Source organism: Eutrigla gurnardus (assembly GCF_963514095.1).
Source record: "Eutrigla gurnardus genome assembly, chromosome: 5".
In the NCBI taxonomy this organism is placed as follows: Eukaryota; Metazoa; Chordata; class Actinopteri; order Perciformes; family Triglidae; genus Eutrigla; species Eutrigla gurnardus.
In genome coordinates this window covers 30,054,559-30,067,336 of record NC_139919.1, presented here as the reverse complement: position 1 = coordinate 30,067,336, position 12,778 = coordinate 30,054,559, and positions in this window count along the sequence as shown.

Genomic DNA, 12,778 nt, shown 5'->3' with positions numbered 1-12,778 from the left:
CTTGGTATGAGATTTGCATCCATTCAGAGACGGGGCCTCAAGATTTCAGTGATTAAGGAAAATATTGCATATACACTGTTGCCCATAAAGTTGGAATATTTAGTTTTCAGACACAATCCTCTGTTTATTCCTATTTAAATGCATCAGTAATCACTTTTGAACAGGTGCAACAATGACATTATGTGTCACATCTCCCAGGTGAAATTTATTCATGCTTAACATTTGTTTGGATATAAAAGACAAGGCATTTGCAACTTATTATAAAGTATTATCATGTCTGCAACTTTGGATTTATACAAACAAACTACACACAGTGTACATTAAATATATATTCCACCTTCTGGAATATCCCCACCTCTCTGTCATCATTAAGAACTGAACTGAGAGGTTAGAGGAGCCGGCTGTGATCAGAGAGACGGGATTCATTAGCATTCAAACCGTCCCAGAGGGTCGGGACGTCCCGGTTGGATGGCTGGAACTTTTCCTGAAAATGTTTTAATTCTCTCCTACAAAAGGTCAGAAGTTTTGTTGCTTAGAAACGAGTTTGGAAATGTTTAAAACTCACCTGAGAGGGAGAAGGAGAAAAATAAAAACATTTTTATTTCGGCTATATATATTTATAAACTTGAAATATTGCCTCCCTTTCTGAGCTCCTTTTTTCCCCTACAGTGGCCCTCTTACGCCGTCATAGAAACCCAGTTTTTCAGTGAGCTCTTCCATTTTCCGTTGGGAAATTCTAATATGCTAGCAAGCGAGCTGTTGACGCAGGTTTAGTTAGCTACGTGAAAGTCCCAGCAGTTATTTTGCCTCGTCGTCTGTACTCGATGCTGCTTCTCCTTCACTGTCTCATCAGCGCGCCGAGCACCGGCAGGCCTTTAAGTCGTACTGAAACGAGTAGATTGGCTTAGTGGCAATCTTATTAAAACCTCTTCATCCTAATTCAGTAATGTGCTTAAGGCCCGTGAGCCGTCCATCGAGTTAAACTGGGCCGTCAATCATCCCGCTCGCATGAAAAGCATGACTGACACACACACTATACATGTGCACACGCACAACTGTCATCTGTCCATTCATCAGAAAGACCGTGACTGGTACACTAATCTAACACACACACACACACACACACACACACACACGACCATGGTGGTTTTAATGAGGCTGGATGCTTCACCGACAAGGGAGAGCAGAAATACCACAAACAATCTGATCTTCAACAGGAGGTCCGGGACCCCTAGAGGGTCCGCAGAATTACTGCAGGGGGTCCGGGACCCCTAGAGGGTCCGCAGAATTACTGCAGGGGGGCCGGGACCCTTAGAGGGTCTGCAGAATTACTGCAGGGGGGCCGGGACCCTTAGAGGGTCTGCAGAATTACTGCAGGGGGTCCGGGACCCCTAGAGGGTCCGCAGAATTACTGCAGGGGGTCCCCCAAAATGATGTGATCCCAAACTTTTTCCTTCAGAAAATGTAAATATGTCCAAAACTAACATGAATAACCTATAATAATAATAATCAAATATACATCTTCCTGTTTGTTTACTATCATGTTGAGAAATTGTGATTTAGAAATGCCGAATTAGAATTAAAATATGAATCTGTCAACAATTATTATTTCATTGTCTTAGCATTGTATCCATACATCATTACAAAGGAACTATAGGCTGCACTACACATTATTATTTGCCTGGTTTAACAAGGAACACAGTTGTATATGTTAAGTAATGGGGGGGGGGGTCCTTGGTCTGAAAACGTTGAAGACCTTTGCTCTAAAGCATTCAGGCCTCCCAGCTGCTGTTCTGCATGGCCCTGACCTCTTACAATGACCCCTACGAAGGCTTGGATAACACACTCAAACATGGTATTACATTTTTTCAGTTTTTGTGTGTCCACCAAAGGACATCCGTGGGTCGGCTCCAGTAGTCTTTCAGAATACCAGGGGCATGAAACATCTCTTACATTACCAGGGTTGAAAGGCTATGATTTTAAAAGATTTGTTATGAAAATGAATGACGGACTGAAGAGAATGTTTTGAAACTATACTCAATTAGCAGGTTTGAGGATTCCTGGGTGTTTATTGGGGCTGAATTTGCCTGAATTTATGTCATTTTGTTCATTTATTATTATTTTAGTTATATCTGAATTTGCACATTGATTTATTATATATAGTTTTTTCACTAAATACTTACTTACTCGAGTAACTATTTGGATAACTACCTTTTTACTTCTACTTGAGTCATATTATTCTAAAGTAACAATACTCTTACATTAGTACGTTTTTGGTTACTCTACCCACCTCTGCCTGGCTTAAACAATGACTTGCCCCTTAGAGCCTCGACTGGGGGGGGGGGGTTAGCCAATTATGGATTCTATTCATTCAATCACTCTAATCATTACAACCTACAACAGTTCTGGATGCCTCATGAAGAACTGAAGAGAAACAGTGGTGATACCATTCTTGATGACGCCACAATCTTCATGGGGTCGGTGGAGGTCGATGGATTAAAACCATCCTGCACTTTACGTCTTATTGATCCAGACCCACACTGCCAAGTTTTTTTTTTTTTTATATAAGCAGCGTCTGCTGAAGTGTCTGGATGAACCAGCAGGTTGTAAGTATCTCCACAGATAAGTGATTAATTTGTGTCGTTGAGAGCAGAATGCTGCTGAAGTGTGATGATTTCACGACCCAGAAGTCAATGTGTTGATACCATCCTCTATATATATTATAAAATTGTATGTATTTTCTCACAATAACTCTACTACCTCCTAAGCCCATTTAGAAATGTATGAGGATTCATTTTGATCAATAGAAAACCAACAAAAACACACTTTAAACTCCTCTCAGGTGTCTAGCCCTTGATAGCATCTTTAATCTTATTCTCTTGGTTTTCCAGCCCACAACTTTACTCGTTTAACTTTTCTCTCACCACTGTCCTCGATGCCACTCACTTCAGGTACCGGGTCCTTTTCTCTATTCGTCTTCCACCCTCTCAGTGGATTCCTAGCTGATCGCCATAGCCACACCGTGTGAAACTGCTGTGATATCAGCGTAACAAAGGCTTTTTCCATGTCGGCTCGACTTTAATGTTACAAAATAGAAACATAAATAGAGGTCATTATTTCAGAAATGGTGCATGATGACTCGAGGCATCTCAAGGTGTATAATGTGGTTTAAAATCTAACACTCAATCCTCCCCTCAGTTATACTTCTTTCGTTTTTCAAAACCTTTGTTCTGTTTGATGCCACATCTCGGAGTCGGCTTGTTTCTCCCTTTTGTTCTCTCCGTTAACGAGAAGGAAGCTGAATAGTCACCCGCCGTTAGCCAATCACAGCCGTGCCTTGATTAGATCTTTGGTCAAGCGACCAGAGGGTAATAATGTTGATATCAACAGCGATTCATTGTGCATGAGGCATGTCCATAAATAGAATGGGAAGTGGGTTCATAGCAACGGAACGTCGAGAGGCCGAGAGTGAACAACAACAGAGGGAAGAGAAAAAACATTTCTCAAAGTTGATGGGAGAACGATTGTATGGACAATCAGTTCAACCAGGCTTAGAGTCATGAGGTTTCCTTATGTCACACATTCACATATGGAAATAACCTTTTCAGTGAAACATTTCTGTTATTTTCATTTACAATAACTTATTGTTTTCTTTATAGGCACAAGCTATGAGGATTACCATTAAATGTGATTTTCACAAAGGCCACTTCCTCTGGCTGGTTATTATACTGATTTCACAGGTTTGTTTGTTAAATCAAGGCTGGCATCTTAAGATGGATGTTACATTGAGAATATCAAACAGTGGAAGAATAATTTATTGCTTTTTTTTTCTCTTTAAAAAGGAGTCTGTAAGAGTCTCATTTGTGAGTTCTTTCACAAGAAGTGTTCAGGATAATAGAGCGACTGGAAGTGGATGATACAATATGACGGCCTTATTGACTCGGTCCCTTGGTGCATGAGATGCATTTGATCCTGTCCTTTGACTGAATCCTGGAGACGAAAGCTAGACAAAGAAAGCGAGAAATTCCAGAAAGAGTGGACTGAGTTGTTGTTGAAACAGTCTAATTGGATTCTGCAACAAGAGAAAAGAGAAGACAAAATGTTTATTTCGTTCAGTGAACAAAAAGCTAGTTTAATGACTCCACAAGGATTATAGGAAAGCGCTGTGATGAACTCGGTAACTAATATTGGCCTATGAATAAGCTGCTATAGATAGTTTGCAAACGCACGCTTCAAAACTGACTCAACCTGTAAGAAAAGTACATTAGCATAAGAAGCTATCATCTCTTTGCTTTGACCATAGGTAAGTATGAAAAACACACGACTTTCAGCCAGCAGGCGAATGTTTGTGTCCCAAGTGAGACCAAAGGTCATTGATTTAGTTTAAATAACATTACGTACCTCACTTAGCTTGTACGTGTTATGTATCTTACATCTTGAGTTACAAATGAAAACCAGGAATCATAACTTGAACTAAAGTAGGCTACATTGCACATACAGTGGTGCTCTGCATTATAGTGTATTTGTATTATACAAACATCATTTATGTAATTTGTCTCACAATTCACACAGGATCAAATAATTGTCTCTTGGCATTGACTGCCGTACACAACTGTTTCCTCCGGAAATGGTAAGTAGCCATAACAAATAGAGAAATAAATTGTAGCTTTAAGTTTTGTCTTAGTTTCAGTGCAGCTTGAAGTCCATCAATGTTTATCAAACAGAAATCACATTTTTCTTAAGAAACTAATTAAAATATAGATTAAGGCACAATCACAACCCATGATGTGCTTCATCTTAAAGCCAGCAGTCTGTGTGGAAGACTGGAGGACAACTAAACCCCACAGATTTAGTTACGCATAACAAATCATAGCACAGATGCATCAGAAATAATTTTTCAACACTCAACTAAAGATCATTCAGTCTATTATTTTCCCAGCATGCAAGGGTTCTTAACCAATGTCAGAGAATCTCTATTAATTCCATTTTTATTAAGTACCCACAATACTGTGCGAGACAAATCATGTCGGAAGCCGCAGGAATGGAAATAATCTTCGTGTTTTGTGTAATCGCTGCAAAGCTGAAGCGCAGCAAATGAATAAAAAAATAAGTTACGCTTTGTGGTTCAGAGTCGAGGTGCAAAGACTCTGGATGGGTGGTGTTCATGCAGCAGGCAGCGTCCCGGAGAAACAAATCAAATTGCTCAAAGACAGAAGAGCAGAGCAATAATTTGCCAGACAGGAGGTAAAGACACACACACACACACACACACACACACACACACACACATACAAGATAGATGGCCCCAGTGTTCCCTTGTGTATTTTAGAAACAACAGAGCAGAGTGTGCTTCCACAGGGCCAGATGGCAAAAAAAAGCTACATCATTATTCAGACCATTACCTCAGCTAATCGAGGCACAGCACAGCACAAAACACACACACACACACAGCACAAAACACACACACACACACCTAACTTCATCAGCTTAACACAACTCTTTCCAACACCTGCAAACATATACATAATGCATATTCTGTGCACCTGCAGCTACAGATGTGCTGTCAATAGATTTGTAATATACAGATCATAAACATGCATATTCATGTACGGGTGATGCGTCAGAAGTGCACAACGTCATTCCCAGAAACGCCCTCGGCTCCTTGTTAAGTTCACCCAGGCAGCAACCTCCGGTTCTGAACAGTGAAGCCATCGATGCAGTGCCTGCAAAATGTGAGAGTTATTTGCATTATGACAAAATGTAAAAATACAAAGGAGGAATACTTTAGTTTCTCTGGCGAGGACCAACTTGATAAATGTCACCATTTAGGAATTAAAAAGAAATACTAGGAATGATAAAAACTAAAAAAGAAACGTGCATTCTCAATGATACAGCAAAGGGATTTTTCTTACGAGGCTATATATTATTTAGAGTACTTGATTGCACACTCACTCTGTTGTGACCTGTGTAAGTGACGGTATGTTTGATAATTGTCCATTTAAGTCAAATACTTCTTGAAATGTGAAAGTTATGGCCATTATGTGTGTGGCGATGGCAGTGTTTGTGAAAAGAAAACGTTCCATATTTGAGACGAGGTTATGACAAGCAGCATGAGGCTTTTATTTATCATGTGCTCCTCGCCCACATTATTTACACTGCTCGTCTACGGCGGCTCAAAATGTTTCCCATGTGTCACTGCCTTCCACTTTGTGAAGAAGGTACGTAAATATATACATAAAAAAAGGTTTCATTTCTAACAGACTTGCTCTTATTTGCTACTGCTGGGGAAATAAAGAAAACTAAAAAATCAATGTGCTGCCCTGACTAATTTCTCACCGTTGGAAGTTGTAGCAAGTGTCTGATTTTGCACAGAAGCCTCATTTAGACCTAAGCTGTCGTCCCCTCTGTATACTTCTTCTTTTTTAAAGGGCAGGACCGGCATCGCCGAAACACTTTAACCAATTACGATGGGGGAGGGGAAGCACTTACATACTGCAGGGATCCAACATGGAAATATACTGCCTGTTCTCTAGTAAACTCGGCTCCTGGGAAACATTAAGAACTCTGTGAACTTTCGTGCTCGTGTTTTACTAAGTGACTTTTGGCATTATATTTTGCTTACTTGATCTTTCTTCGGGACTCATTCTTGAATGATCTGCTGCCTTTTTCACTGTTAAAGTTGAGCTGAAACGTTGTTTCAAGAGTATCCATCCTCCCTATAGTGACGTATTTCAGAAGAATTTGATTTGATCGTTAAAAAGATGAGCCCACATCCTTCTCTGGATATGTGCAGAAGCAAAGTTTGCGGATTGATGCGAGTCATGATATTATTGGAAATTGCTTGGTTTAAGTTGATGAAAGCGTGCATCATATTAAGTTTCCTGAAAAAAAATAGCGAATTTCGAAGAAGAATGGAAGAAAATTGTTTTATAAATTTATTTTTCGGGCTTTCATTGTTAAATTGCTGCATTTTATGACTGGGACGTGATCTAAAAAGTTAAAAAGGCAAGTTTTTCAACAGCAGTCAATTTTAATTTTACTTAGATTTAGTAAAACTATTAAAGTTATTAAGTTGCGTTCCGGACATACATTAGCATAAGTCTGCCTTGACTTTTGGTTTCCGATGGGACACAACAGGGTGTTTCTGGGTAAAAGTTCTGTGTTTTGTCTAAAACGATTCTGTCAAACTGACTGAAGGAGCAACGTCACATTGTAAATTGCATGTTTACTGCTTAGACCTGAAAGCAAACACTGACCTTGGTACAAAAAGTTTTCACCATGTTCTACTACCTGACATCGTATCTTATTTTGAAACTCTAGCAGTTCAGAATATTTTCAGTTCAATAAACCCCTCGGATGACAATAAAGCAGATAAGGATTCTGGGAGCTGGGTTTCTCTCCCCCCAGTGATGCTACTTCATTCAAACTGCCATGTTTTATGCATGAGAGTCTCTATAACACAAAAAAAGGGAAGGAATGGGAGAAGGAGAGGAGATGGGAGAAACCTACACGTTGGTAGAAATCAACAAAGCGAGGCTTCGCACACCAAGTTGGAGGACTTGTGTAAACCTGTTCCCTGCAGAGCCATGTTCAGAAAGGATCCCTAGAAAGACCACATCTTTCTCCCTCCTCCTCCCTGTTAGCAGTGTCCACATGCCAATAATACCTGACTGTAATTTGTAAACAATGCTAAGTATCCCTGTCGGAGGAATAACTTTAATAACTGAGCCGTCTAATATGCCAAGCGGAAGCCGAAGGAAGAGTTTTGTTGGAGCTCTGAGGAAGACGGAATAAGACAACCGCATGAGATGAGTTTTCTGATGATTGGATTGCTTCCCAAAAGCACATTGTCGGGTCTTTGTCATCCCCAAACAGATGAAAACGTCGGTACCCGGTTAACCAGTTTGGACATTTTTGCTTTAATAATGTTGGCGTGAGCTTCGTTTACAGAGACGAGCAGGAATCTGTACAATGTAACTTGCATCCTAATAATGTGTCGAGGGGGAAACATATATTACGTTTGTTTTTGATCAACTACGTTCCTGATCAAATTCCACAGAAGTCCTCGTGGGTGGGCCAACACAGGACTTTCACCCAGGAGACCGCCATTCGTGTGCTGTGTGAGCAGTCAGACCGCTTTGAGTCCACATGTTGAAGTGTTGTATCAGAACATTCATTCATTTGGAGGATTTGCCAACGTTGACAGTCAGCAGGAGCTCTGCAGTGTCAGGTCTTTGTAAAGCAGCAAGTCCTGGTAATCCAGTTACCTTTCCCCCCCACAAGAGTTGTAGCTGCTTCTCCCCGCAGCGATGAGAGGAACTAATGGTTGGTACGTACGTCACAGTGCAATAATGCCCATTCAGAGCACACTTAAGACTCCGCTTCAATGGCTCTATAATTAGTGCTTAGCACACTGGTTACAAATTCATATGACACTAAATTGATGTCACGCTTCAACTGTGACAAATTGTGAAAATTTCCCCAGTCGCCCACATGTGCCCACACACACACACACACACACACACACACACACACACACACACACACACACACACACACACACACACACACACACCATCTATTTGGTTTAATTCCAAAAGGTACAAGTCAGAATGAATGCATGTTTATGAATAATTTAAGGATTCCACATAAGAGCCTTAGACTCTAAGTGGATTGGATTGGTGTGTGAGTGTGTATGTGTGTATAAACTGTACTGTATGTGTGTGTGGGGGTGGTACTTGGTTAGACTACATCTCTATCGAGTGTTTAGCTCCATAACAAATGAGATTTGGCAAATCTGAAGGTCAAATCGAATAGCAAACAGTTCCTCTTCTGCCATGAATCCATAACAAGTTGCTCAGGGTGCGATGACCAGGTTTTCAGGTTTTTGAAAGGCGGTCGGATTCTCAGCTCGTGGCATCTCTCTAATAACGCAATGTATTTACCCTCATGAATAATGTAGACGGAAGACTTGGGATTCCATTGGAGCTTTGCAGCACCGAGCCGCATTCAAGGCCATTCCTCTGCTGCGTAAACAGCACATCATATTGCATTTTTTCGTAGGGGGGATAACATTTAATATTTCATTGACATTGTCCTGAAAGTAGGGTTTTGTCTGAGAGCAACCAGTGCCAGATTTAGGGAAATAAAAACTTTCGATTTTCTTTTTTACTCTTTCTTGGGCAGCAGTCCAAAAAGTGCTGCTGTGAATAATGGTATAACATCTGCAGTTCAATGACAGCTGAGCACACACTCTGCCGATGAAGACCATGTGGTACGGATGAAAAAGTACAGAAGTGCACCTTGAGTTGAAATTGCTTTCTCAATGGCTGCTTCTAACGTCAAGTATGTAAGGTCAACTTTTGAGCCAACACAGGTGGAAATTTCTAAAAGCACTCAGAAAAATGAACATGTCATAGACATCTGCAGATCCATCTGTTGTCCACGACTGTGTTGGCAGCTGCCGGCGCCGACGAACGCTGAGGTGCCTTAAACCTGCATTCTCTCTGCTGGCCACCAGGCGGCGACTCCTCTCTTGGTTGTATAGAAGTCTATGAGAAAATGGTCCTACTTCTCTCTGCTGGCCACCAGGGGGCGACTCCTCTCTGGTTGTCTATGAGAAAATGGTCCTACTTCTCTCTGCTGGCCACCAGGGGGCGACTCCTCTCTGGTTGTATAGAAGTCTATGAGAAAATGGTCCTACTTCTCTCTGCTGGCCACCAGGGGGCGACTCCTCTCTGGTTGTATAGAAGTCTATGAGAAAATGGTCCTACTTCTCTCTTGATGTATTATCTCAGTAAACATTGTAAACATGAGTTTATGGTCTCAATCTCTAGTTTCAAGTCTTCTTCAATCCAGCATGATGTTCATTTAGTACATTATGGTCCATTTAGAGTCCACCAGACCAGAAAGCAGGGGCTTACCTGCTGAGTGACAGGTCGCTACCATGCTACCAATGCAGTTAGCTACTAAGAACACTTGGCTGTAAAGTTGACCCTGAAGTATGAAGCTCACTCAGAGAAACTAACTGTATACCACGTAAATCCTGCTGGAGGTAAAGCCAGAGCAGTCTGAATGGTTGTTGTTGGCCTAAAACACTTGTTGGACACACGTTACCTTCAGTTTAACAGCCTCGGAGAGAAAAATAAAACATTTTTACACATAATCAGTCCAAGGATGTGGGTATTCACGACTGTTATCTAAACTCAGTGGCTCTGACCCTCGTTAACAATGTTCAGTGTTTTCTGTCCTTGAACTCCATTTAAAAGGCTCTGTAAACTGTAAATACCAGATTAGTAATTGCCTTAACACTTCGTACAAAATCTGTGATTAAATATATTTCTGATTCTAATTCAAAGCAACATTCGAACGATGCCGTATCATAATTAAATCAACATCAGCCTTGTTTGGGTTTATTTTATATTTGGCCGCCTACATCATCATCTGTGAAATGGTTGCTGGGAATTAATCCCTCCATGTAGATTCAGGAGCAAACAACCAGAGGAAAAAAACACAGGGATGTTATTTTCTATTTCCTGTCAGGAAAAAAAGAGGTGATGATCAATATCACCCCTAAAAAAGCACATTTACAGAGGGAGCGTGTACAGATAGCAGGTGGAGTTATTATATTATTGGGATCTGGACACCAATTCTGTCTAAATTCTGTCAATATTGCATCATGAACCGACCCTCACCTCGGATTATAGCAGAGGACAGATGGAGGAAAGATAAACATCAATTTGAAAGAGCCTTAGATGGGATGAATAGCACAATATTCACTCTAAACTTAAAATAGCAATGCAGTACTGCACTCAGTAGAAATAAAACAGTGAATAACTTCCAGATGTATTTCCATGTAAAATTGTCTCGACTAACGAGTTATAATTTTTACAATACAATATATCATTGTTGACAACATAAATAACCCATTAAATATACATTCAGAATACATATTATGTGACTATCCAAAAATATCATAAAATGAGGAAAAGTCACTTAATTTCAAGCAAACGTGAAACATTGAATGAGGTCAAATTGATTGAGCAGATTGTGAGATAATATTACATAAAAAGCCAGAAGTCTTAATCCAGAATGAAAGAAACACATTTTAAACCGTAGATCTCACTAATAACATGTGTGTATTCTGTTTAATTAATATGCTGCGTCCATTTCTTCTGATGAAGATATTTTAGCCTCGTTCTTTCAGCTGCATATAAACAGACTCGGGAGCAAATAAAATCAGCGATCAGAATAAACAAACGCCTTGCTTTGCTCGTGGTTCATGTTTGCTGTGGCTGATTATGAGATGAGTAAATAAGCCTGATCACAGCTTTGAATCTTCTCTTATTAATCCTGTTTTTTTTATTTGCTCCAAGTCTCACACCGTCGGTTTGCAGCGGAAAAAGAATATATATTTATCAGAAGTAACTCAGACTGAGAGATGGTTGTTTTGGCTTTTAGAAGTTATTTAATTATCAGTTTTTCTTTCTTCTTTCAAAATGCACATTGTGCAACATTTTGACAGGAATGACGTGCAGCTGTGAAAGCACTTTGAGAAGAAAAGGAAGAATTCTTCACAACAACAACCCATTACTCCAGTAAAAGGAGAAAGGCTTGACGTGGGAAGTTGAACATTAGCAGCTGAACTTCTACACCTGGAGAGTACGGTTGTTAAAAAACTAGCTCTAAGTGAAAATGCGTCTTAAGTCTCGGGTGACTCGACATGTAATTGCTTAGATCAGAGATTTTTAACAGGCGGTCCCTGAAATTATTTGATGCCAAACTTTTTTTTTAAATTAATCTGTCAACAGTTATATTTTTTATTTTAGCTTAGCATTGTATACATCATTACAGAGTAGTTATACATGGCACTATATGCTGCACTACACATTATTATTGGCCGGTTTAATAAGGAACACAATGTTGAGAGGCTTCGAGCAAGTGTAGTGTTAAGTGTGCATTTTCTTTTTTGCACAAATTAGAATTTTGGATATAATATATAATATTTTGATATTTTTCGCTAGTCTTTGACTCACTGGAGAAGGAATCGTCCACACACACACACACACACACACACACACACACACACACACACACACACACACACACACACACACACACACACACACACATTTAGCATGGCGGGGCGACCTTAATGTGTTAAATGGGATTGCTCTTAACTTCCTCCATTATGGATGCGTGTGGTGAAATATGGATGCCGGTGGTTTCCCCCGGTGTCGCGTGTCGCAGCCGGCAGGAGTGTTGCGGGGTCAAAAGGCTGAAAGGCAACACGGGTTTCAAGACTAAATGACTTTGACCTGTTTGTGTCGGGATCGGGAAGGAACACACACACACACAAACACACACACACACACACACACACGCACACACACACACACACACACACACACACACACACACACACACACACACACACACACACACACACAGCATATCCTGTTGAAACGCAGCCGCATAAACAAAAGGTTGGAAAGTTTAATAGCATTGAAACAGCAGATCGTACCGATGTTGGGAGGTTAACTGCTGCACTCAGGCAAGAATGACTTCATCATTGTCTTTAGCTCTGGTGTGTGTGTGTGTGTGTGTGTGTGTGTGTGTGTGTGTGTGAGTGAGAAAGCAATAACATCTGATTTTATCATTTGCCCAAAAAAACACTGTTAAAAATCAATCCTGTACTCGAACACGCCACGCTTTGCTTTTATTATCGGCCCCCTGTAATTAATTCAGCCACTGTAGATCTGCTATTTGTCTGCTGCAG